Genomic DNA, 22,743 nt, shown 5'->3' with positions numbered 1-22,743 from the left:
TAACTTAGTTATTGAAGTGTATAAACACAGATGTGAAATTTTTTTGTCATGTATAAACTTCACATTGAGCATGGCTAGGTATTTATAATTTGAATCTAATGAAAATGGGATTGAAAAGAAGGAAATGATCAGGTGATCTCAGAAGGGCAACTCTCCCAAAAGCAAACACTATGTCTGATTAGATAAGCCACGTGCTTAGTGAATGGAAAGGAATATCTCTAAAATTTGCTGATCCAACCTCCAAATACCAGGATCTTACTAAAATTCCCTTTACCTCCAGGGGGCTCCCTCACCATCTCTAGGTAGCTTTCCTAAAGCTGCCTGCCATTAGGGCTGCAATGTAATGAAACACAATCTGAGTTGCTATGGAAACAGCTATATCTATGCAAATTACCTTTTAAAAAATCATTAGGCCACAGAAAGTCTGTCAGTCATATGAAATTTGCAAGGACAACAGCCCACAGCTACCCTTGGCATTGCTTCTCCCCATTGACTGTTGCCAGTTTCTTTTGCTGTATCTCTTTTATACAAAGATAGTATTACCCAATCCTTGGGGGACATGGCTAGTAGTAAGAGTTGCGGGTGGGAAGTTGAGGGCGGGAAGTTGAGGGCAATCACCTGCAATTAAGAGTTTTGAAGCCATCGTCGGCAGTGGAAAAGCTACCTAGACATGGATGGGGAAAGAGAGAGGTTGAAGTTGAGGCAAATTTACTTAAAACCAAGTGTCTCACATCCATCCCTCTCCTCCAAAAACTAAGTCACTAACTTTACTTGCACACACAGACATATATATACAGGTGTGCATACTCTTAGATGTGCACACGAAGGTGGGTGCATGCAAACATACCTGTGCAATGTAGGCATACCCACACAGACCAGCACATGCAGGCATGAACATACATGCCCGGGTGTGTGCATGCACACGCTACACACGTACACACCACACATATATACCACACACACACTACACACATACACACCCACACACACATACCCCACACACACACCACACGCCCACACACACCACACACACACCCCATCCACACGCACCCCACACATACCACACACACCACACACCCCCCACACACACCCCACACACCCCACACATACATCACACACACCACACACACCCACACACCACACACATACTACACACACACACCACACACATACTACACACACACCACGCACCCCCCCACACACACACCACACACATAGCCTCCACACACACCACACATCCACACCACACACATCCACGCACACACGCCACACATACACACACACACATCCACACACACGCCACACATAACACACACACACACACACCACATGCATACACCACACACACACCACACAGACACACACACAGACACACACACACACACATACACATGGAGCCTTCTGGGTTTTTGGCCATCACACAGCCCTCCCTGCCATCCTGCTCTACCAGACGCAGTTCCATACTGGAAGCACTACTATCCCCGACTTCTTTATGTATCTGTTCTATACACTGGGCTTGGCAGAAGCTTCCACAGTGCTTTTAGAGCTTGCAGTTCTCTCAGCTGGTCACCGTGGCTCCCTGGGGCACAGCCTGTGTGCTCTGCTGGTTGTCGCCATCTCACCTGCTGCTTCCCGGGCAAAGTGACCCCACATGTGTCTACCCTGAGCCCCCAGGAGACTGCAGCTATGAGGTAGTAGGTAAGCCAGAGAGAAAGAATGGCTCACTGCCCCTTGCATTACAATTTCTACTAGAATCCCTGAAGAGCACTTCTTATACCCTAGGCATTGCAGAAAGAGCTTTTCCCACCTTAGCCTCTTTCGCGGGAATTGAGATGTGCCTCTCTGTTGCTGGGCTAAGGACGAGTCAAATAATGGCTCCCACTCCAGTCCTTGGGTCCACCCTCCCCACCACTGCATCCTGCTCATGGTACCTGCTGGCTGGTTTGCATTCACATCAGTTCCCTCCTAGGAGCTTTTCCTGCCCCACCAGTCAGCCTCTGCCCAGCCTGCCTAACCTGCCCAAACACATCCCAGACCTCAAGTGCACAGACTTGGTTCTTCCTCAGAACCTCCGGGCCCACATACTAGTAGACTCTGTCAGCACCACATCCTCAGGCAACCGGGAGTGCTCAGCCCTGTCTGAACTCTGAAGAGGACAGAGACATCAACTCAGATGGGAGCCAGCATCCCTGCTACATGGGAACTCTTTATAGGAGTTGCCAGTTGGCATCATTAGGAGTGATGTATTTCAGTTTGGTTCTCTAAAGAGCCAGATCACATTTTCACTGTTTTCTACGAGGTAGCAGGATCTAGAGAGTGTTGCTCAGCTAAGCCCTAGGGCAAATATGGAAAAGAGATCAGTGTTACAGACCCTGTCCCCAGCAGGATAGGTGAGGTCCTTCTTCACTCTACATCCTGCCTTGGGGGTCAGGGACATGAACAGAGTAGCCCATCTGCTTGCAGGGACCATGATGCTGAGACTCTACAATATGTGAGGCACATAAGCCTTGCTTGTGCTTTCAGTGTGTGAAACTTAAAAGTGGGTTCTCAACCAATCGCTATTACGTTTCTTTCTTTAAATGCTTTAAATATTAACCTAGGACTCTGCTTCCAAAATAACGTATTACATTTAAGGCCACATGACCCTTGTATTAGTCTGTTTTCACACTGCTATAAAGAACTTCCTGAGACTGGGTAATTTACAAAGGAAAGAAGTTTAATTAACTCACAGTTCCACATGGCTGAGTAGTCCTCAGGAAACTTACAATCATAGCGGAAGGCCAAAAGGAAGCATAGTGGAGGAGAGAGAGAGAGAGCGATGGGGGGGAAGTGCCCCACTTTAAAACCACTGGATCTCATGAGAATTCACTCACTATCACAAGAACAGCATGGGGGAACCACCCCCCATGATGCAGTCACCTCCCACCAGGTCCCTCCCTCAACACATAGGGCTTACAATTTGAGATGAGATTTGGGTGGGGACCCAGAGCAAACCATATCAACCCTGTTTTTATTGCTAGTTACAGAATTAGTGCTCTAGCCTCAGCGATCCCTCAATGAAGGTCATTGCTGTGAGTTATTTCTTCAATGAGCAGAGCCTTTAGTTTATTATTTCCAGCAAATAAAAAGTGTGTCATTGTTATCCCCATGTTAGGTTGAGAAGGAAATATTAAAAGGTTAATGTAATAAGCACCAAACCAAAAGTTCTTCCATGTTTACACAGCATCATTTTGGAATACAAATACCTGCTTTCTCCAAGCCAATTACATATTTTTTTAAATATTATATAATATCCAGGGTTATCTATTCTGAGAGTCATTTAAGCCTTTAATAAGAGGGTTGAGGTGTCAATAGGTCCTCAGCCCTCAAATTTACTAACTTTTAGAAGTGGAGGTCAGAAAATGATTTTTTAAACCCACATCTCTTATAACAAATATATCTCCTATCTCCTTTGTGAAGATAACTAAAAATGGAGACATTATAGAATGTCAGGGTTAGGTACAGATAAATATGTATATTTAGTCCAGGCATAGTGGCTCATGCCTGTAATCCCAGCACTTTGGGAGGCTGAGGTGGGTGGATCATCTGAGGTCAGGAGTTCGAGATAAATATGTATATTTAAAGGCATGGTTCATATTTTCTGCGATAACCTTGTTTTAGGAATATAGTACAGTGCTCTGTTTTATGTTTTTTTGTTTTTTGTTTTTGTTTTTGTTTTGTTTGTTTTTTGTTTTTTGTGCTTTTTTTGAGATGGAGTCTCGCTCTGTCACCCAGGCTGGAGTGCAGTGGTGCAATTTCGGTTCACTGCAACCTCCATCTCCTGGGTTCAAGCAATTCTCCTGCCTCAGCCTCCCGAGTAGCTGAGACTGCAGGGCACCTGCCACCACGCTGGACTAGTTGCTCTGCTGTATCTTTAAGAATAAAGGCCCATGTGATTTGCCTTGAAATGTGTCCATCCAAGAGAATGTAGGCAACTGAAATTGAGAAAAGTTAGTCAAGCTATGAAAAATTATCTGCTCATTGTTGAACATACCATCTTCATAATTAAGAAATAGTTGTAAAATATATGCACTGTCATCTCAGTGGGGTAATTTTAAATAAGAGTTTTCTAGCTATAAGCTATTGTAGTTCCACAGTATCATAAAGATCAGTAGGACATATGTCTTTCTAAGAGTTAAATTTCAATATAAGGTGAAGAATGTATTGTATATGTCTTCCTGGTACACTAAATTGATAATCATCATTACATTCTTTGCCAACTTAAAATGATTCAGTGTTGTGAGTGCCCTGAGTCTAATTAATTTTAACAAAACTATTTATATACCATAAATTTCCAATTATATATATACTTTTTAAAGAGTAAAATTCTGCTAGGCTCTACTGATGTCTTACATCTCCAATTTCTCAGACCTCCATAACCACCATTTACCTCATTTTGTTAGCATCATCTTCCGTTATGACGCATTGTTAATCATACTCCTCCTACCAGGACTCATATCACAGATTTTCCATTCTAATTGTATCATCTCTGTCTCTCTATCACCAACATTAACCTATAAGCTCCTTAAGAGTAGGGGAAGTTTCATAGTCATGATTGTTTCCATGATGTTCAACCCAGCATATCATAGGTGTTCAATAAATCCCTCTTGGACTAATTTGGTGGAAACTATATTCCAATTTTCCCCACATTGAGCTGCATTCCCAGGCTTCAAGAGTATTCCTCAACTAATAACCACTGTTGTGTTCTCCTTTTAACCTACTGAGAAAAAGGCTTAGGTCAGTAGCAGACTTATTGGTATTCACTGATGCTCATCCATCTTTGATTTCATAGTAAGACTTGCTTAATGTGTGAGTCATCATGGGTGACAGTATGTTAACACATCTATAAAGAATAGTTGAACACTATTGCAGGAATAGAAATGGGCATTGAGAGATCCCATTTCTATCCTAAACAATATAAAACCAGCTTGAATCCTAAGCCAACTTTGTGTCTTCTTCAACTCTTCCTTTTCTATTTCTTTGCCTTCACCAACACCACTGCCAGAATATCAGTAGCTACCAGGAACCAACAAGTATCATCTTATATACATTCCTCTGGTATAAACAACTTGCTATAGTATTTAAATTAATTGATGCATGTTTTCTTGTGATGGAATTGAGGATACTTTTTATCTGATGATATGATTTTATCATCACAAATCATAATTCACCTAAGGAAATAAATGGCACTGCTATCTAATTATTGCCATAAAGAACAACTTAATATCAAAATGACAAAGGTTGTTTTTGCAATATATTATTCAGAATTTAGATGGATGATATAAATTTCCATCTAACTTGATCCATGTAGTTTAATGAGAGTACTTTGTAGATCTAATTATCTGTGAACAAGACCAAAAAAAAATTTTCCTCAAAATTTCAATTCCTTTAAATATTTTTTTAGTCTCCAGGAGGTGATAGGTAAAAGCTTCTCTTAATAACTCGCAATACATATATTTTATACATATATTTTGATTAATTTTTCTATATTAAAAAAATTCTGGAATCACAAATAAGGAGTGCCTTAGAGTCTTGTATAGGCCAATAATTTTTTAGCTGTTTTTTGTCCTTTTTTTCTGTCTAAGAACAATGGGTGTCCTGACTATAGACAGTGTTAGGTATCACCATGTTATAGATACATAGTAAGAAACTAAAAACCAAATGCCTTGAATTTTATAATTGAATATCAGTTTTCCTATCTAGACACCTAGAAACAAAAGCACCAGGATTTCCCTTGAGGGTAAAACACAGAATATCTAAACCTCACTCTCTTCTTGGGGCCTTACCATCAACTTATATAGTCCCTGCTGAGAACCTGAGTGCATTGGAAATTGTTGAGGTGAAATAAGCGATGTAATACTCATGCATCTTTGCAGGAATTTATAAATTCCATCTGTTCATAACATTCAATCACAAGATTATGTACCTGGACCTCATTAGCTCAGCTCCCAGAAGAGAGGTTATATTTTAATGTTATTACTCTTACCCTTATTAAGAGTTTATGTAAGAAACTTCTATGAAAAACATGTCAGCAAATCCTACAAACTTGGACTTTTAGATGCTGTTATGTCATTTGTTGCTAAATCTGTGGAGGATGGGACAAACAGATGGTTGTTGAGTAGGGCAGTGCCATGAATCCCTCCTGCAGGGTAGGAACATTAATCTGAGAGCAATGACATGATAGATTAGAATAAATAGCCAGTTGAGATAAACAGAGGGGGTGAGCACAGTCAGGTTATGGTTGGATTTTTAGCTAGAAATTATGAATCAGTCATGACAGTAGAGCCCAATTCAGATTTTGCTGGATCTTGAGTTCCCATTATTGCAAGTTAGGATAAGGAAACCAGTCTTCACAGAGTAAGGTGGTTTGGAGAAAGAGGTAGAAGCTACTAGATAGATCAATAGGATCTCACTCCATGAAGGAATTCATCTTGTTTTCAACTGTATCAGTGCTTACATTCTCAACCTCCAAACACAGTAAAATGGATAAACTTGGTAAAGTGAATGACTAGAGCTTTGCATCCTTAGACTAGCGACAGAGACAAGAGTTTGCCATGGAAACAGTGTGTGAATATTAATGTCCGTTGTCAACAACGAACATGTCGGTGGCTACATGTTTCCAAAGCCTTTTTACACATTGTGTTTATAATCGTCAATGCTTGCTCTCACCAAGACAGAAGATGGGGGAATCATGTCAGTGGGAAACAGCAAAAATAAATGTCCCCTGGATTTTTAAATAGAGGATTCATTGTAGAAAACAAATGAATTAAATGATACCATGAAAAGAGAAATACAGGTGTCAATAGACTAAGGGTCACAAAAATGATAAGAAGAAGGAAAAATAATGATATTGGGCATCAGTACTAGTTCTGATAACTTCTCAGTTCTTTAGAGTCTCTACAGCTCTGCAACTTTTAGTAGCTTAACTTATGTGTTCATTCCCATGCATGACCCAACTGGGAAATAAAATAACAAAAGAAATGAATTGGCATTTCAAAAAACAACATGCAACCAGCTACTACACTCATAAGAAGAAGGTTAATTAAAAGGAATGCCCATGGGAAGGAGATGCCATGTCTGCTAGTAGATCTCCAAAGATGAGAATGATTGCTGGCACCCAGGGTTGGTGAGGGGCAGCAACGCACACTATTGGGTGACAGTGTCAAGAGGGTGATCTTTCTGGAGAGCATTTTGGCAATATACCTCAGTATTTAAAATGTGTAGACTCTACCCAGCGATCCAAGTTTTAGGAATTCATATTGAGAGACTATTAAGAAGCATCTTTAGAGCAGATGAGTTAATATATGGAAAGCATTTCAAACACTCTAGTACATAGTAAGAGCCAATGTCAGCAAAAATAAATAAATAAATAAATAAATAAACAACTTAAATGTCCATCAATACACAATCAGATAAAAATGGACCATCAAATAGAGCATTACCAGGCATTAAAAATTAAGATGTGGCTAGATGTTGATATCAAAATATATCCGTAACATGTGTTGAATGCAAAAGTCAAGTTAACGATCAGTGTGCGTGCTGGGATTCTATTTCTGTAAAGTGACATGTGAGTATATGATAAGAATAGAGCGATAAACAAGAGCTTGTCTCCCAAATCTCATTATCTCTGGGTGATTTTATTCTTACTTTATTCTTTATCCCTTTTTAATAGGCTGAAGATTTTAATATTACCATGTGTATTTTATAATCATAGAAAATAATACTATTATGTTCATCTAGAAAACTTGAGAATATATACCAAAAACATGCACTTTTTCTGAACCTAAGATTTGATAAAGATTAATTATAATATAAAATGGAATTTATTTTATACCATATATATCCATACAGAGAAATTACTATGTAAAAAAAAATAGAAGCAATCTAAAATTTGGTTTGAAATACACAAGCATAGAAATTCCAAAGTTTTGGTATCACAACTCAGGAAAGTCACCTTCCATTCTCAGGAAACAATGTAGCTTTATACTAACCTAAGGGTTAGTTAATAGATAAATGCATTACATGTGTTCAGCATATTCAATAATATCTTGAAAAGCCAGTTTATCAGTTTTGTAATTTTACCTCAAGGAGTAGTGCTGAATGTCACATAGCATTTAAATAAGCAAGATTGTCACTTTTTCTAAATTGTTTTCTGAAAATCCTATTACACTTTACATTCCAATCATAATAGAGGCTGCGCCGTTCTGCGTGCTTTGCCACGCTCTGCTGATGTTGCTCCTGCCTTGACTCAGGAAATTCCTAAAATAAGTGATTTTTATCCCCTCTTGTGACGTGCTCTGCGTATAATCACTGAATACGTGCCATAATGATCAACTGGCTAACGCATTTTTATTTGTCCTCAATCAACCCTCTGATAGTCCTGAAACAGATGCTTTTAAATGGGAACTGCAGCTCAGTATTTTTTACAAATATGCACAATAAAAGAGAAACAGTTTCAAATTACTTGTGATATTTAAAAAAAAAATAAGTCAGCAACTAACAGAAGAAGGTTTCCACTGACATTCAAGAGTAGCAAACCATCCCAAGATTAACAGTTTGTGCAACTACATTTTTTTACACTGCTTTTTCTTCTTTATACCAAATTACCTTCACCACCAGACTCTTCAATGCAAGACCAGCCCTGGGCTGATGGTTCTTAATTTGAACCCTTTATTTCTTTACTTCTGTGACTTCATCCAGTCCCTTGGCTTTAAATACCATTTAAATGCTGAAGGCTCTACATTTCTACCTTTGTGCAGCACTCAACTCATGCACCCAGCTGCCTCTTGATAGTGATGTCTGATTGGAATCTCAAACGTTAACACATCCCAAACTGGAGCCCACAACTTCCTGCCAGGCCTCTCCCTCCTCCAGTGTTCCTCACCTCTGTGCTCAAGGCCAGAACGTCTCCATCTCCCTGCACCCCCACATCCAGCCGAGCTGCCAGCCAGCCGGTGTTACGTCTGAATTACGTCTCAGACTTGACCACGTCCATCTCTGCTGGCCATTTCTCCCTTAGGGTTCTGAAGTGGCCTCCTACCTTGCCTGCCCACTTCTTTTCACCGCACTTCAGCCTGTTCTCTGCTGCATGCCTCCAGAACGGTGTTTAAAAACCAACCATCCTTTTGGGGTGACAGAAATGTTTGGGAAGTAGGTAGAGGTAATGGCTGCACATCGCTGTGAATGCACTAAACAACCCTGAATTGTGCATGTTAAAGCTATTAACTATATGTTATGGGAATTTCATCTTAAGTTTTAATAAAAGATTTTTCAAAGCCTAACCTTGTAGCTCCAATTGGGAATTTATCTTGTACTTTGTTATTTAATGCTATTGATCCACCAAGAAGGAATGAAACATTATAAAACAAACACAAAAACCCAATTATGACAGTTACCTGCTTAATGGTATCCCTCCCACTGCACTTGGTGGATAAAATTGAAACTTCTTATAGTGGCCTCTGAGGTCCTTTTTAGAAAGTGCCCCCTGCACATCAGCTCTCATCAAGGTTCCTACAGGACATGAAAAGAACACTCAGCTGGGATTCTCTACAGAATCCAATGCAGGGACTCTTCTGAGGAGTGGACAGGGTTAGTATACTGATCTAGAGGGTGGTCAGCAGCGGGAAGCAGTGGAAGCAAACACAGTCTCCAGAACTTGGGAAAATTGGGAGCCGTGAAGAGAGGCTGCTGTAGCCACAAGGCTTCCCAGCCCTAGGGGCACAGCAGAGGAGTGGGCATAACATTCCCCAGCTCTCTCTCCTCCTGCCCTCTGACTGCCTACTTATTCTTCCATTAGCTGAACCCTGTGGTTGGCTGCAAGCCAGAGGGCACGGGTACCCGGGAAGTTCGGCATGTGGGCAAAGTTGACATTTTTTATGACAATGTGAGTCCTGACTGTATACAGTGCCAGACATTACAGTGTTGTAGATATGGAGCTGGTAGGAAGCTGAAAATTAAATGCCTTGAATTTGATCATTGAACATCAGTTTCGCCATCCAGACACTAAAAAACAAAAGCACAGTGATTTCCCTTAGGTCCAAAACATACAATACCTATGTCCCACTCTCTTCCTGGAGTCTTCACTTCCACTGTATAGTCCTTGCTGGAAACCTAGCTGTGTGCACAGGGAGTGAATTCAGTGTCCATCATACCTTCTCCAACACTCTCTCTCCACGCAGACCTTCCTTTTATTTCCAAGGAGGACGTTCTGTCTGCCTAATTGATATTATGAGCTTTGTGACATCCTGTTCTTGGTAGTGCCAGGAAGCTCCACGCTGCGTCTTCTCTTAATGTCAACCTTTGTTATTTCCTCCCCAGTGGCGCTCTCCATCCTTAACCACATACCACATGTGTTTGCTTTCTTGTTTTATCCTCTATCACCCACTGAAGCTCCTTGAGGCTTGAGACCACTTCTTTCATTTTCCTATCATTGTCTTCCCAGCTCTGCAGAGGAACTGAATCAAAATTGCTGAATGTTTGTGAGATTGAATTCTTTAGTGGTTTGCTTGCCCTAAGGCTTGAAACAGTTCTGGACCCAAAGACGATTTTGTCAACTGAAAGGATGGATAATGAGACAAATGAACAAATAAATAAATGAATGAAGTTCTTCAGTCACGATTAGGCCAAAGTATGAAGATCTCACATATGAAACTCAGTAGTCACTTTCCTATAGTCATAACTTAGGGGTTTTTTTTCCTGTTTCTCAGGAGGAAGCTGATGTTGGTGAAGTCAGTTAAAGTCACCAGGACTAAGATAAAATAACTCCCAGCCCCAGTGGTCCCTCACTCTGGCTACTTTTTAAAAAAAATTCTTAGGTAGCAGGACCCGCCCCAGATCACTTTCCAGATTTTCCAGAGGTGAAGCTAGTGCATAGGTATCTTTCTTAATGCCTCCCAGGTGGATCACATGAGAAATATTATGATGCGAAAGTAATTGCCATTTTTGTCATTGTTTTTAATTACTTTTGCACTGACCTAATACTATTCTAGTGTAAGACCACAATTGTCCGAATGTAAGTATAATTTTGTTGTTGAACTTTTTTACTCAATTAATATTTTAGGTGGCATCTACTCTACAATTAGGCCTATGGTCTTTAGGATTGTTATCCATCACCCTTTCTTATCTGTAAGCCTTTGCTCCCTTTTTCTTGATACCTGAATGTTTTCTCTCATTCTGGCTAATTCTGCTCGTTTTTCAGGGGCCAGTGAAGACCTCCCTCTCCCATAGAACCTTCTGTGATGCCCTCCCATGGTGACTTTTCACTGTCAGAATTTTCATGACACACCACCTCTGACAGTTGATGGACTTTAGCATCTACAACTCTATAAAGTGTGTTTTATTTTTCCCTGGGCAAGTGTAATTTGGTCTCCCCAAGTGGACTCTTACTAATTTACTGCGTATTCCTTAGAGTACCTAGCAATGTCTTGTCTCAACAGGCATTCACAAAATACCTGCTGAAAAACCAAAAGGAAGAAGAGAATATGTTTGGAGGAAAATATGCAGTAATAAATGTTCACATTCAGAATTATAGAAATGAAACTCAGAAATATAAATTTGAGCATGATCAGCAGAAATTAGAGATGAGTGTTAATATTATTATCCAGTGATAGCATATTTTCCATGAAAAATAATCTCTTATTAGAATGTCTGGAAGAAACAATATAATTGGAAGTGTGAGAGCCTGTGTTTATACCCCAGCTCTCTCTCTCATTCATTACCTGTCCATGGGAGATTTCTGTAACCACTTTAGTCTTTGGTTTCCTTCACAGATCAGTACCCCTCTTCTAAGGTCGTGGTCAGGATTTAATTAAATAGTGCATGTGACATGGTAATGTCTCAGGAAATGAGGACTCATTATCATCAGTGGCATTATTATGATAGAGCAACAGTATCTGATATAGTTTGGCTCTGTCCCCACCCAAATCTCTTCTTGAATTGTAGCTCCCAGAATCCCCACATGTCATGGGAGGGACCCCATGGGAGGTAATTGAATCGTGGGAGCAGGTTTTTCCCATACTGTTCTCATGATAGTGAATAAGTCTCCCAAGAGCTGATGGTTTTATAAAGGGCAGTTCCCCTGCACATGATTCTCTTGCCTGCCACCATGTTATACGACCCTTTGCTCCTCCTTCGTCTTCTGCCATGATTGTGAGGCCTCCTCAGCCACGTGGAATTGTAAGTCCATTAAATCTCTGTTTCTTTATAAATTACCCAGTCTCGGGTATTTCTTCATAGCAGTATGAAAATGGACTAATACAGTATCAGACAATTTTGATGTAACTGAAAAAAAGATCTAGTCATGAAATTAGTGTGGTGAATAGATGAACAATTGGGTTTTTTGATTACCCCAAATCTCAATCTGATGTTTCTTCCATGCTTCCCACAGAAGGTTGTAGCTGTGTGTGTGTGTATGTGTGTGTGTGTGTGTGTGTATGTGTGTTTTAGTAGAGGTCAGCAGAATTAAATGCTTGCAAGAAAAATTAGTTGTAAAAGTAGTTTCAAAGCTGAAAGTTCTTTTTAATTAACTACGGTTAATCATTACACAATGTGTATGTACTTCAAAATATCATGTTGTATAAAGATACATACATACAATTGTATCTGTCAATTAAAAACATATAAAACTGAATGTTCTTCCTTCTGTGAACTCAAATGCCTTCTTTAAATTTCTCAAGCTACATTACCTGGGCAAAAAGGGAACTGGCAAAAGATGAAAAGCAGAACATTCTCTTGTGTTCATATATTCTGCTTGAAAGGATAGCACGCCACATCTCTTCCCTCCAATTCAAATAGCAAATTTATGTGTCTGACACTTGTCTGCTTGTTCATATGCATCACAGTCAGACTCTTATCTGACCTTCATTTTCCCCAAAAGTTGAATGACTTTGACAGGTAACTCAACTTTTCTGTGTCTCAGTTTCCTCATCTGTAAAATGAACTTGGTTGAAGGTTTACACAAGTTAATACATGCAGGTGATTAACAAAAATCCTAGTGCATGACAAGAATTCAAAGATGTTAGATATTTTCGGCTACAATTTGTGTTGTGTTTTTTTTCCAATGTGGTCTTGTTTTGGACATGTAGTTCAGGATGCTCTGTGAAAAAGCTGTCGCTCTTTTTACTCTGCCACCATATCTTCATCAATGTTGCTTTCCTTTTCTTTGAAAGCCATAGAACCCAAGGAGCTCTTTAAAGTGGCCCCAGTGCATAACAGGGTCTCCAATCCGGGGACTCTTGGATAAGCAAGCTTCCACAAATTCAATTAGAGCGCTTATGTTGACATCAAGAGGACCTATGAGGTAGATGTGCTACCTATATTATAAAAAAAGAAACCCCAAGGCAATAGCCATCTCTATCTTTGTAAGAGGTTATATATGCATGCTCACTCGAGACCCAGAGAGTTTGGAATGGCAGCTAGGGGCCTTGCCAAGATGTGTGCTGGCTGTGTAACTTCTGGGTTATAGTACTTAATGGAACTGTAAGCAGCTCAATACCCTTTGTTCCATGCATAGAGATAAGGTGATGACTTTATGGATAATGGATCCCCTGAATATTCAAGAATTTGCCAGACTCTATTTTTTACCAAAGATGACATTAGCCATCCACCCATTTTCAGTAATTTATATGGTTTGTCAGCTGTCAGCTCCCCAAAGACTACCATAAAAACCCATTGATCAGCAAAGCTGGGTTTGTTAGACATACTGCAGTAAGTATCCTCCCTCACTGCAGTGGATCTAAAATGCTCCCTTGAAAGAGTCTTAGTTTCAAAAGGGAAAATGAAGGCAGGATATTTATAAGGCTGTAGGTCCTTGGCTGGGAGATTTTAAGGTGGGTGTTGCAAGGTGGGGAACCATGGGGATTGGGCAGAGTTTTAACTAGTAGCACAGTGAGGGGAGGGTCTTGAAATGGGTCATGATGAGCAAACTATTACTCTTGATAAGCCAGCTCTCTAGTTCACAGCCTAAACATTCACAGGCGAGTGTTTCCTAGAGCAAGCACTTAAATTATTTTTGATCAGTCTCAGCATGGTCTAACACAGGGATAGGAAAATATATCTGTCCCGGTATCGTTTAACCCAGGGCCAAAAATTATGGTGATTTCACCTCCTGCATTTACTTTTTTTTAATCAGATAGTGGGGGTATTTTGTCTTTAAATCTCTCTCTCTCTCTTTCACTTTCTCTCTCCCCTCTTCCTCATTATGCTATTTATTGAAAAGTCAAACTTAAGTTACTTTATTTAGTGTATGTAATTCAGGGCACAAAACTACCAAGAAACACAACAAACTATAAGAAATCATTTTACACATAGAAGAATATGACAGCTGTCAGATAAAAGAGTATAGTCTTTAACTGTCATAACTTTTAGGAAAAGAGTTCCAGGACCACTTTCCAGAGATTATACAACTCAGCCTTGGTGCTTTGGTGACATTTTTTCAAAGTTCTTGCACACCCAAGGTCATTGAGGAAGGCTGTAGTTCTAAGCAAGCCTAATTTTGTATTCCTAACTGTTGATCTCTTGGGGCCTGAGAAATACGAAATTCTATGGTTCATTTATAAAATGCTGTGATCAAAGATGAACCCATGACTTTCACAGATGGCCACTACCAAACACTGACATACAAATTATTTTCAATTATAATTACTTAAAAAAACTACTGTGTGAAGAGCTTTCTACTTCCTATAGTAGCTGCATTGCCAGTTGCAGATAGGCATCCAGTTTGGGACAGGCATCATTTTCCATTAATAGAGCCTGATCTGTTGTGCCTTTTTCGTGAACATTTAATAGAAGAATTCTAAAGAAACTAGGATATGTATACTCCATTTTAGAATGAAAAGAGAGATCATAGATACATCTGAGTTTTGATTTTCATTTTTAAAAAAATCAGTCAATTATAGTCTTTTGTCTGTAATATTAACTAATTTTAAATAAAATTAATTCAGGCTCTGAAAACAAAAGTGAAGGTTATTTTTTAAACTAATCAAAAATTTAGGTGAGGGTCAGGCATAGTGGCTCCTGCCTGTAATCCCAGCACTTTGGGAGGCTGAGGTGGCAGGATCACTTGAGTCCAGGAATTCTAGACCTGGCTGAACAACATAGTGAGACCTTGTCTCTACCAAAAAAAAAAAAAAAAAGTCAGGTATGGTAGTACATGCATGAAGTCCTAGCTACTCAAGTGGCAGAGGTGGGAGGATCACTTGGGCTCAGGAGGTTGAGGCTACAGTGAGCCATGATCACGCCGCTGCACTCTAACCTGGGCAACAGAGTGAGACTCTGTCTGAAAAAAAAAAAAAAAACAGTGAATATGACTTCTGGCTTCTTGTTATCTAAATGTTTATCATCTTGATCTAAACTTTTAATGTTTGCTGCTGGTACTGAAATTTGAACATCAGAATGTTGCTAGGATCAGTTTTGGCTTCGAACAAGACAGTACCTTAGTATTGATGGCTGTATCTTATAACAAAATTGTTTTAGAATCTGCGGATTTAAAACATTGCATGGAGACCCAGGTAAATTTAATCAGTTTAAGCCAGAATTTGCCTTGTATGCAACAGCAAAGATCTGAATTACTTTCAAATGTCAAGGACAACTCATTCTTCATCCATTCTGGGGCTAAATAAATTTTGTATGTATTTTGAAAATGAGCAAGAATAATTCTACCTAATTCTCAATATTTGTGCCTAAGTGATTCTGTTTAAAAAATTCTGTATTTGGACCTGAAGCGTTATGTGGCAACTGTAGAATGAGAGTTTACGGTTATGGACCATGGCACTCCAACTCTCTCTCTTCACCTCCCATGCCTATCAGCCTCAGAGGCCCTTTCTTCCCATTGCCGGCTCTCTGAGACTCAGCCTGGAATGATGATTCAGCCTGTTGAAATTCTAAAAGAATCGACCTTTGTGTAATCCCCACTGCAAAGGCCACAGCAGGTTCCTCTTCTGGAATATTAAAGAGGAAAACGTAGAGGTCATTTGTTGTGGTCAACGAACCCCTGGGACTCCTACAAGAAGCCTTGGCCTAAGGAGCTGTTATTACAGCAACATTTGGTAAACTCTATCTAACATCGACTCAAGATAAACGCTTTAATTTTTTAAAAGCATTCAGTGAGTGTGGTATGTGAATGTTTTCCATCTAGAAGGACTCTCAAAATGATCTCAATTAGCAGCCACTCCAGAGGGTTATTGCTTCTCGGGGCCATATTGAGAGTTTATATGCATCCAAATACTCGTTTGTATAGCAGATGCACACACACAATAGTATAACAGGACTTCAGGGTGTCCTGGGCCTCTATATTTTAATCATTCAACCTCCACACACTAGGGACTCAAAGTGTGAATGGGTGTGGGTGGAGGAGGCAGTGGTGACAGCCCCTTTATACCCCTCCCCCTCCCACTCCCACCGTCAACCAAGCCTAACTCTGGTTTTTTTAAAAAATGAACTTTTTTTGGCCGGGCGCGGTGGCGGGCCTGTAATCCCAGCACTTTGGGAGGCCAAAGAGGGTGGATCATGAGGTCAGGAGATCGAGACCATCCTGGCTAAGATGGTGAAACCCCGTCTCTACTAAAAATACAAAAAATTTAGCCGGGCGTGGTGGCGTACGCCTGTAGTCCCAGCTACTTGGGAGGCTGGGGCAGGAGAATGACTTGAACCCAGGAGGCAGAGCTTGCAGTGAGCCGAGATCACACCACTGCACTCCAGCCTGGGTGACAGAGCAAGACTCCATCTCAAAAAAAAAAAAAGAAAGAACTTTTTTGTCCCCATTCTTCTCCTTTTTCCTCCCCCTCCCCCCAGGTACACAAACTGTCACTCCCAAAAGAAATGACAAATTTGTTTAAAATAAATCCTCATAAATACACTAAGTAGATGCTTAATTTACTAATTAATTTTAAATACATTTTTATAAACATTTATTTTAAATGAATGAAGCCCAACTTTCCTTTGGGCTTGGTTTGAGCCTCACCCACATGAGAGGATTCATGCTAGGTCTAAAGAGCTGAAAGCAAGCCAGTGGGCTGTCGTAAAGTCCTGCATAGCCACCAGGCAGTGTTTGATTCTACCATCATTTAAAACTTGCTTTTATTAAAACATTCTTTTTGTTCATCTGGGGTTTTTTTAACCAAGATAGTCTTCATCTCTTTCAGTAAAAAGAAACTACAATTACCCTCTATTAAAGCATTATAAAGAAGCAAATGAAAATAATTAAGGTTTTATTAAGGAATTTTTATTAAACCAATCATTGCTCATGAATATGGATAATATCAAGGAAAAGAGCCATTCTGTGCCTGAAATAAAAATAAACTATATTTTTAAATATCTTTAGTATACGTAAATGTCTTCGCAATTAAACTTTCAAAATTATATTTGGAACAGTAATAATTTTACACTGATAAAGGAAAGCTATTGGATGGAAATAATAAAAGAAAGATGCTAATAAAACAAATTTATCACAGATTATAATCTGGAAGGAATTAGCATATTTTCATCAGGGAAATTTAAATTTTCTAGTGACCATCAACCAAAATATTAAACCATTTTTCATGTTATCCTCAGATATAAACAAACAGGGTAATTTGTTATGAATGCTGAAAATTGGTGTGAATCCCATCAGTTTTATAGTTTTTCCTCAGATTGAAATTTTAGTATTACCTGGGCTAATTTAGAATTATCAGGGAGTTAATATAAGAAAATTACCCAAATGAAGCACCAGAGATAAGCCTTTTAATACAAAGCAGATTAATATGTTTCAGTGCTATAAATTTTTCTCTACTAGCTAAAAGTGGAATTTCTGTAGATTCAAAGTAAATAATCCCACTTAAATAACATTTTTCTATTCTCGTTTGGATTTATTATTTGTGAAATTACATCTTGCAGCTGCTGTTTTATTTTCTCTAGGCATGATGTCATTTTGCTAACGCTATAATACTTACAGAAGTTTCGATGCTTACAGCACATGGCATCCTATAAGATCATACCATCCAGCTGTTATTTTTTATTTTTCTTTAGTGCTTGTTTGGTTCATGTTTGTCAGGGCATATTCTGTATGCCAGGGATTCTGTAGCTCTGTGTTCTGCATACGATGGGCATTCAGACAAGTGTCTGCTTTCATTTTATGCCTGGGACCCTGTTGGAGGATGGAACAGTGATCAAATGACAGAATGAGTTAGTGGTGAGGTTTCTGCTGAAATTAAATAGGAGATCTGACAGCAAGCGTCTGGGAAGGTAGACTAGACTGATCCAGGAAAGCCTTTCTGAGTTTAGCACATTTAAGTTGACGTGAATGGAAGAAGTATTGGCCATGAAAAGATCTAGGAAACAATGTTCCAGAATGAGGCAGCAGCAAGTCCAGGGATCTGCGACACAAAGGAGCTTGTGTGTTCAAGAAGAAACAGGCCGTTTTGGCTGGAGCATAGTGACTAGAGCTATATGGTACCTGGCCCACCAGCACAGGGATTTTTTGTTTTCTTCACTGATGTCTCCACTCCACGTCAAACAGAACCATGCATGTACTAGGTCCTTAATATTATGGAATGGATAAATGAATGAATGAATGTGATCAAGATGAATTTAGAGATTTAGAGAAAGGCCTGATCATGAGGCTACCATAAGAAGTTTAATTTTATTTTAAGCATAACAGGTTATTTTTGAAGGGATATGTAGTAGACTGAATAATGTCCCTACCCTGCAAAAAAAGCCCACCCCCTAATTTCCAGAGCCTGTAAATGTTACTTTTCATGATGAAAGGCACTTTGCAGGTATGACTAAGGTAGGAGGGCTTCAAATGGGGAGATTATCCTGGATTATCCAGGTGGGCTCAATGTGATCAGGGTGCCCTTATGAGAGGGAGGTAGGAGGGTCAGAGTCCAGGAAGGAGATATGATGATGGAAGCCAAAATCAGAGGGATGTAAGATCTCAAGCCAAGGAATGCGATGCAGGCAGCCCCCAGGAGGTTGACAAGATGAGGAAACACATCCTCCCCGGGATCCTCTGGAAGGAGCCAGCCTTGCCAGCCCATTTCAGACTCCAGACCTCCAAACACAAACCTATAAATTTGTGTTTTTCAAGCCCCTGTGTGGTGATTTGTTAAGGCAGCAGTTGGAAATAAGAGCAGGATTATTCCAAATTAAAGAAAGTGTTGGGTCACTTATTGAATTGCAAACGTGAAGAATGATACATTTTTTTAAATTAAATACTTGTCACTTAAAATGCATTTTAAATTTAGTTACAAAGTGTAGCTGGATCATCCTTGCTATATCTTGTATACTCTCACATTGGAATTTGGAAGGAATAAGGGAACAAGTGGATTTAGGTAAGAGAGGAGTAAGAATTAAAGTGTCCTGGAAAGGCGAGAGGGAAAAATGAGTCCATCCATTGTAGAAAGGCAAAGGGATAGGAAAGTGAAGCAGAGAGAAGAAAGCAGCAGAGAGAGTGGGAGCTTCATAGGAAAGGAAAGGTATATTGTCTATTGCTGCATAACAAATTACTCCACAATTTAGCAGCTTAAAACAACCAACATTTGTATCACCCACTGTCTAAGTGTGAGGAGTGCAAGTAGGAGCCACAGATTTGGGCGGTCCTGGCTCAGGGTCTGTCATGAGGCTGCAGTCATTCGAAGGCTTGGTTGGGGTTGGAAAATCCACTTCCAAAATTTCGGCTGAAAGCCCTAGTTCTTTGCCATGCTGGTCTGTCTATAAGGCTGCCTGAGGATCCTCATGATGGCATGACAATTGGCTTCCCCTCAAATAACAATCTGAGAGAGGGTTTGGAGGGAGCCACAAAGCCTTTTTAATGACATAGTCTCAAGTCACAGTCACTTCCACCATGTTTCATTGGTCACAAATGAGTCACTAAATCAAATCCCCACCATGGAGAGAAGAATTAGGCTCCACCATTTGAAGGAAATGTCCAAGAATTTGTGGACATATTTTAAACCACTATGGAAAAGTGGAGGGAGGAGTGAAGTAAAAGTTTGAGCAAAAAATTTATTTTCCATTTGTTCAGAGGATGCCTAGATACGTCCAGTTCTCTCCACTAATCTCTCTTCCGTCAGTCAAGATGCATGTCTGTGTGTGTCTGTGTGTGTGTGTGTGTGTGTGTGTGTGTAGCAGGAAAGATGTGGAATTCCCAGTTGTTTCCCACTTTTACTCCTGCCAGATGATATAAATCTTCATCTCAGTTGTCTCCAGAAACTGCTGCTTCTATGCTTAAACCTGTCTCATGTCCAGGTAATCTAACCAAAACTCAAAATTTTGACGACCCCATGCAGCTGGTTTGCTGAATTCCCCCTCAAGAAAATCTGCCGCGTTCCATCCACTTTACCAAGACTTCATCCAGAGGTGATAAAGTTGCTTGATAGAGATTCATTGCAGTTGTAATAAGTCCAGGAAGCATTTGTGCATTGCAGTTATAAATTGAGATAGAAGGTTCAGAGATATGGATCAAGTACTGTGATCAGTTCACTGGAATGTGACTCGCAGATGGAGACAGCCTGGAAAGGTGGAATGAATGTGAACTTCTGTTTGTTCGTGATTCTGAATTAGGTTACACTAATTAACTAATTAAGGAAAAGTGAAGGAGATAGAACAGCCTATAAAAAGATATTCCAGACTGCATCTGCCTTTCCATTCTTTCACTTCTTGTCAGGTACTAGATTTGGCCTTTAGGTTTTCTTTGATTTCCTTCCTCCCTTTCCCTATTTCTTTTCTGTTTGTAAGAAAACAGTAAAAATAGCTGTATTCTCATAGAAAGCCTTGAGATTTTCATACTCACTGCAGGTAAAAAAATGCAAAGGTTTCTCTCTGCTATTTTGTTTGTTTGTTTGCTTGCTTGCTTTCCCGAGATGGAACCTTGCTCTGTCACCCAGGCTGGAGTACAGTGGCACGATCTCAGCTCACTGCAACCCCCCCACTCCCAGGTTCAAGCAATTCTCCTGCCCCAGACTCCCAAGTAGCTGAGATTATAAGCACACGCCACCACACCCAGCTACTTTTTGTATTTTTAGTAGAGATGGGGTTTTGCCATGTTGCCCAGGCTGGTCTCGAGCTCCTGACCTCGTGATCCACCTGCCTCAGCCTCCCAAAGTGCTGATATTACAGGTGTGAGCCACTGCACCCTGCCTGCTATTTAGTTTTTAAAGGATATATACCATACAGCAAAGTATGTCACCCATATTTTAAAACATTTATAAGCCTCAATTTTTAGATATTGGTATTTTGAGTCTGGATTTGGGAATGAAAAAAATGCACATTTTGTTCCTATATTTTCGCATTGTATACTTTGAAGAGCAGACACAAATGTCTTAACATGGTATTCCTGAAAGTTATCCTCAAATACTGGGGTAGATACTAATTTCTTTTTAATATACTATTTAAAACTGCAAAATCAATTATTTTACTCTAAAAATTAACATTTTTGTGAGGCTGGAAATGAATGAAGTCATTTTGATTATTTAGATTACCAAACTTTGGCAAAACGTTTCTCAATGGATGAATAAGCAGCTTTGTGTTTTATTTAAAACAAGATAGATGCATATGTTAATATTCCTAGTATTTCAAATTAGTCCAAATCAGAATATATACTGAGCACCTTCTGTGTACCATTGAGCACTTTTTGTGTACTCAATTTAGGATACTAATGGCAATACAAGCACAAATGAAAGTGTATATAAAATGGTCAAATTCACTAAAGCACAGTTGGACAAAATTTTTCTGTAAGGGGACAGTTTGTAAATTGTTTATGGTTTGTGGGCTGTACAGTCTCTGTCACTAATACCCAGCTATTCCTTCATAGGACAAAAGCAGATGTAAAAAATTTAAAAATGAACCGACATGGCTGTGCTTCAATAAAACTTTATTCATAAAAAAAGAGAAGCTAGATTTGCCTTCAGGTTAACCCCCTGTACTGAAGGATTATTTTATGCATGCTGGGCACTAAAAAGATTTTGTTTCCTTTGCATTCACTTCAATAAAATTTCCAGTAAATGGTATTTCTAAAGACAGTTGAGTTTGCCTCTGTAGTCACATTTTTATTGAACTTTATAGTCGCTTTATTTTTATAGTCACTTATTTAGTTATTAACAGTCAGATTTGTATTATTAATGTCCTTGGATAGTTCAACATGCGCAACGCAAGGAACCAATAAAACAAATTTAGGAAATAAACATGTTCTGTTTGTTCTATTCATAACACAGTAGATGCAACAAAATCGCATTTCATTAAAATAGATTGAAAGTTCATTAAAAACATAAGCTACAAGTTCTATTTCTAAAGACAACTATAGTGTTTTATTTCCAATATCTGCAGTGATGGTACCTGTTTAGGTTCAGGGTGTATACAGGCTTTCTTTCAAAGAAAAATAGAATGTTATTCTCTGTTCCTTTTTTTCTTTACGTAGACTGTCCTAACAAAAAAAGAATAATTATTTAAAAGCATTTTCAAATGATGTTATAATATATATGCAATGTTTATGACCTTTTCTAGAATATCTCCTTTTAAAAAATATTTAAAAGCCTAAAGCATTCTATTTGTCGTTAACATTTTGCATTGTTCTGCCTGCATGAATTACTGTGACGCTCTGTCCATTGTGGACATGCCCTCTTCTTCTCACCTCTCCCTTTGTCATTATTTAAGGAGGAACATTCTGTAGGTCCTCCATGAGCATTGCTTTCAGAGAAAAGCTGACAAAACAGTCACAAGGGGCAACAGTTTAAA

At 39.4% G+C, this 22,743-nt stretch overlaps 1 protein-coding gene across 4 annotated transcripts in view; it reads left to right on the top strand.

Annotated features, from left to right (window-relative positions):
• Positions 1–22,743, top strand: part of CTNND2 (catenin delta 2) — a 938,532-nt gene that overhangs the window by 726,177 nt on the left and 189,612 nt on the right. The window lies entirely within an intron of this gene.

Source organism: Pan paniscus, chromosome 4, assembly GCF_029289425.2.
Source record: "Pan paniscus chromosome 4, NHGRI_mPanPan1-v2.0_pri, whole genome shotgun sequence".
In the NCBI taxonomy this organism is placed as follows: Eukaryota; Metazoa; Chordata; class Mammalia; order Primates; family Hominidae; genus Pan; species Pan paniscus.
The sequence above is the reverse complement of the archived record's forward strand: the minus strand, read 5'-3'. Positions and strand labels throughout refer to the sequence as shown.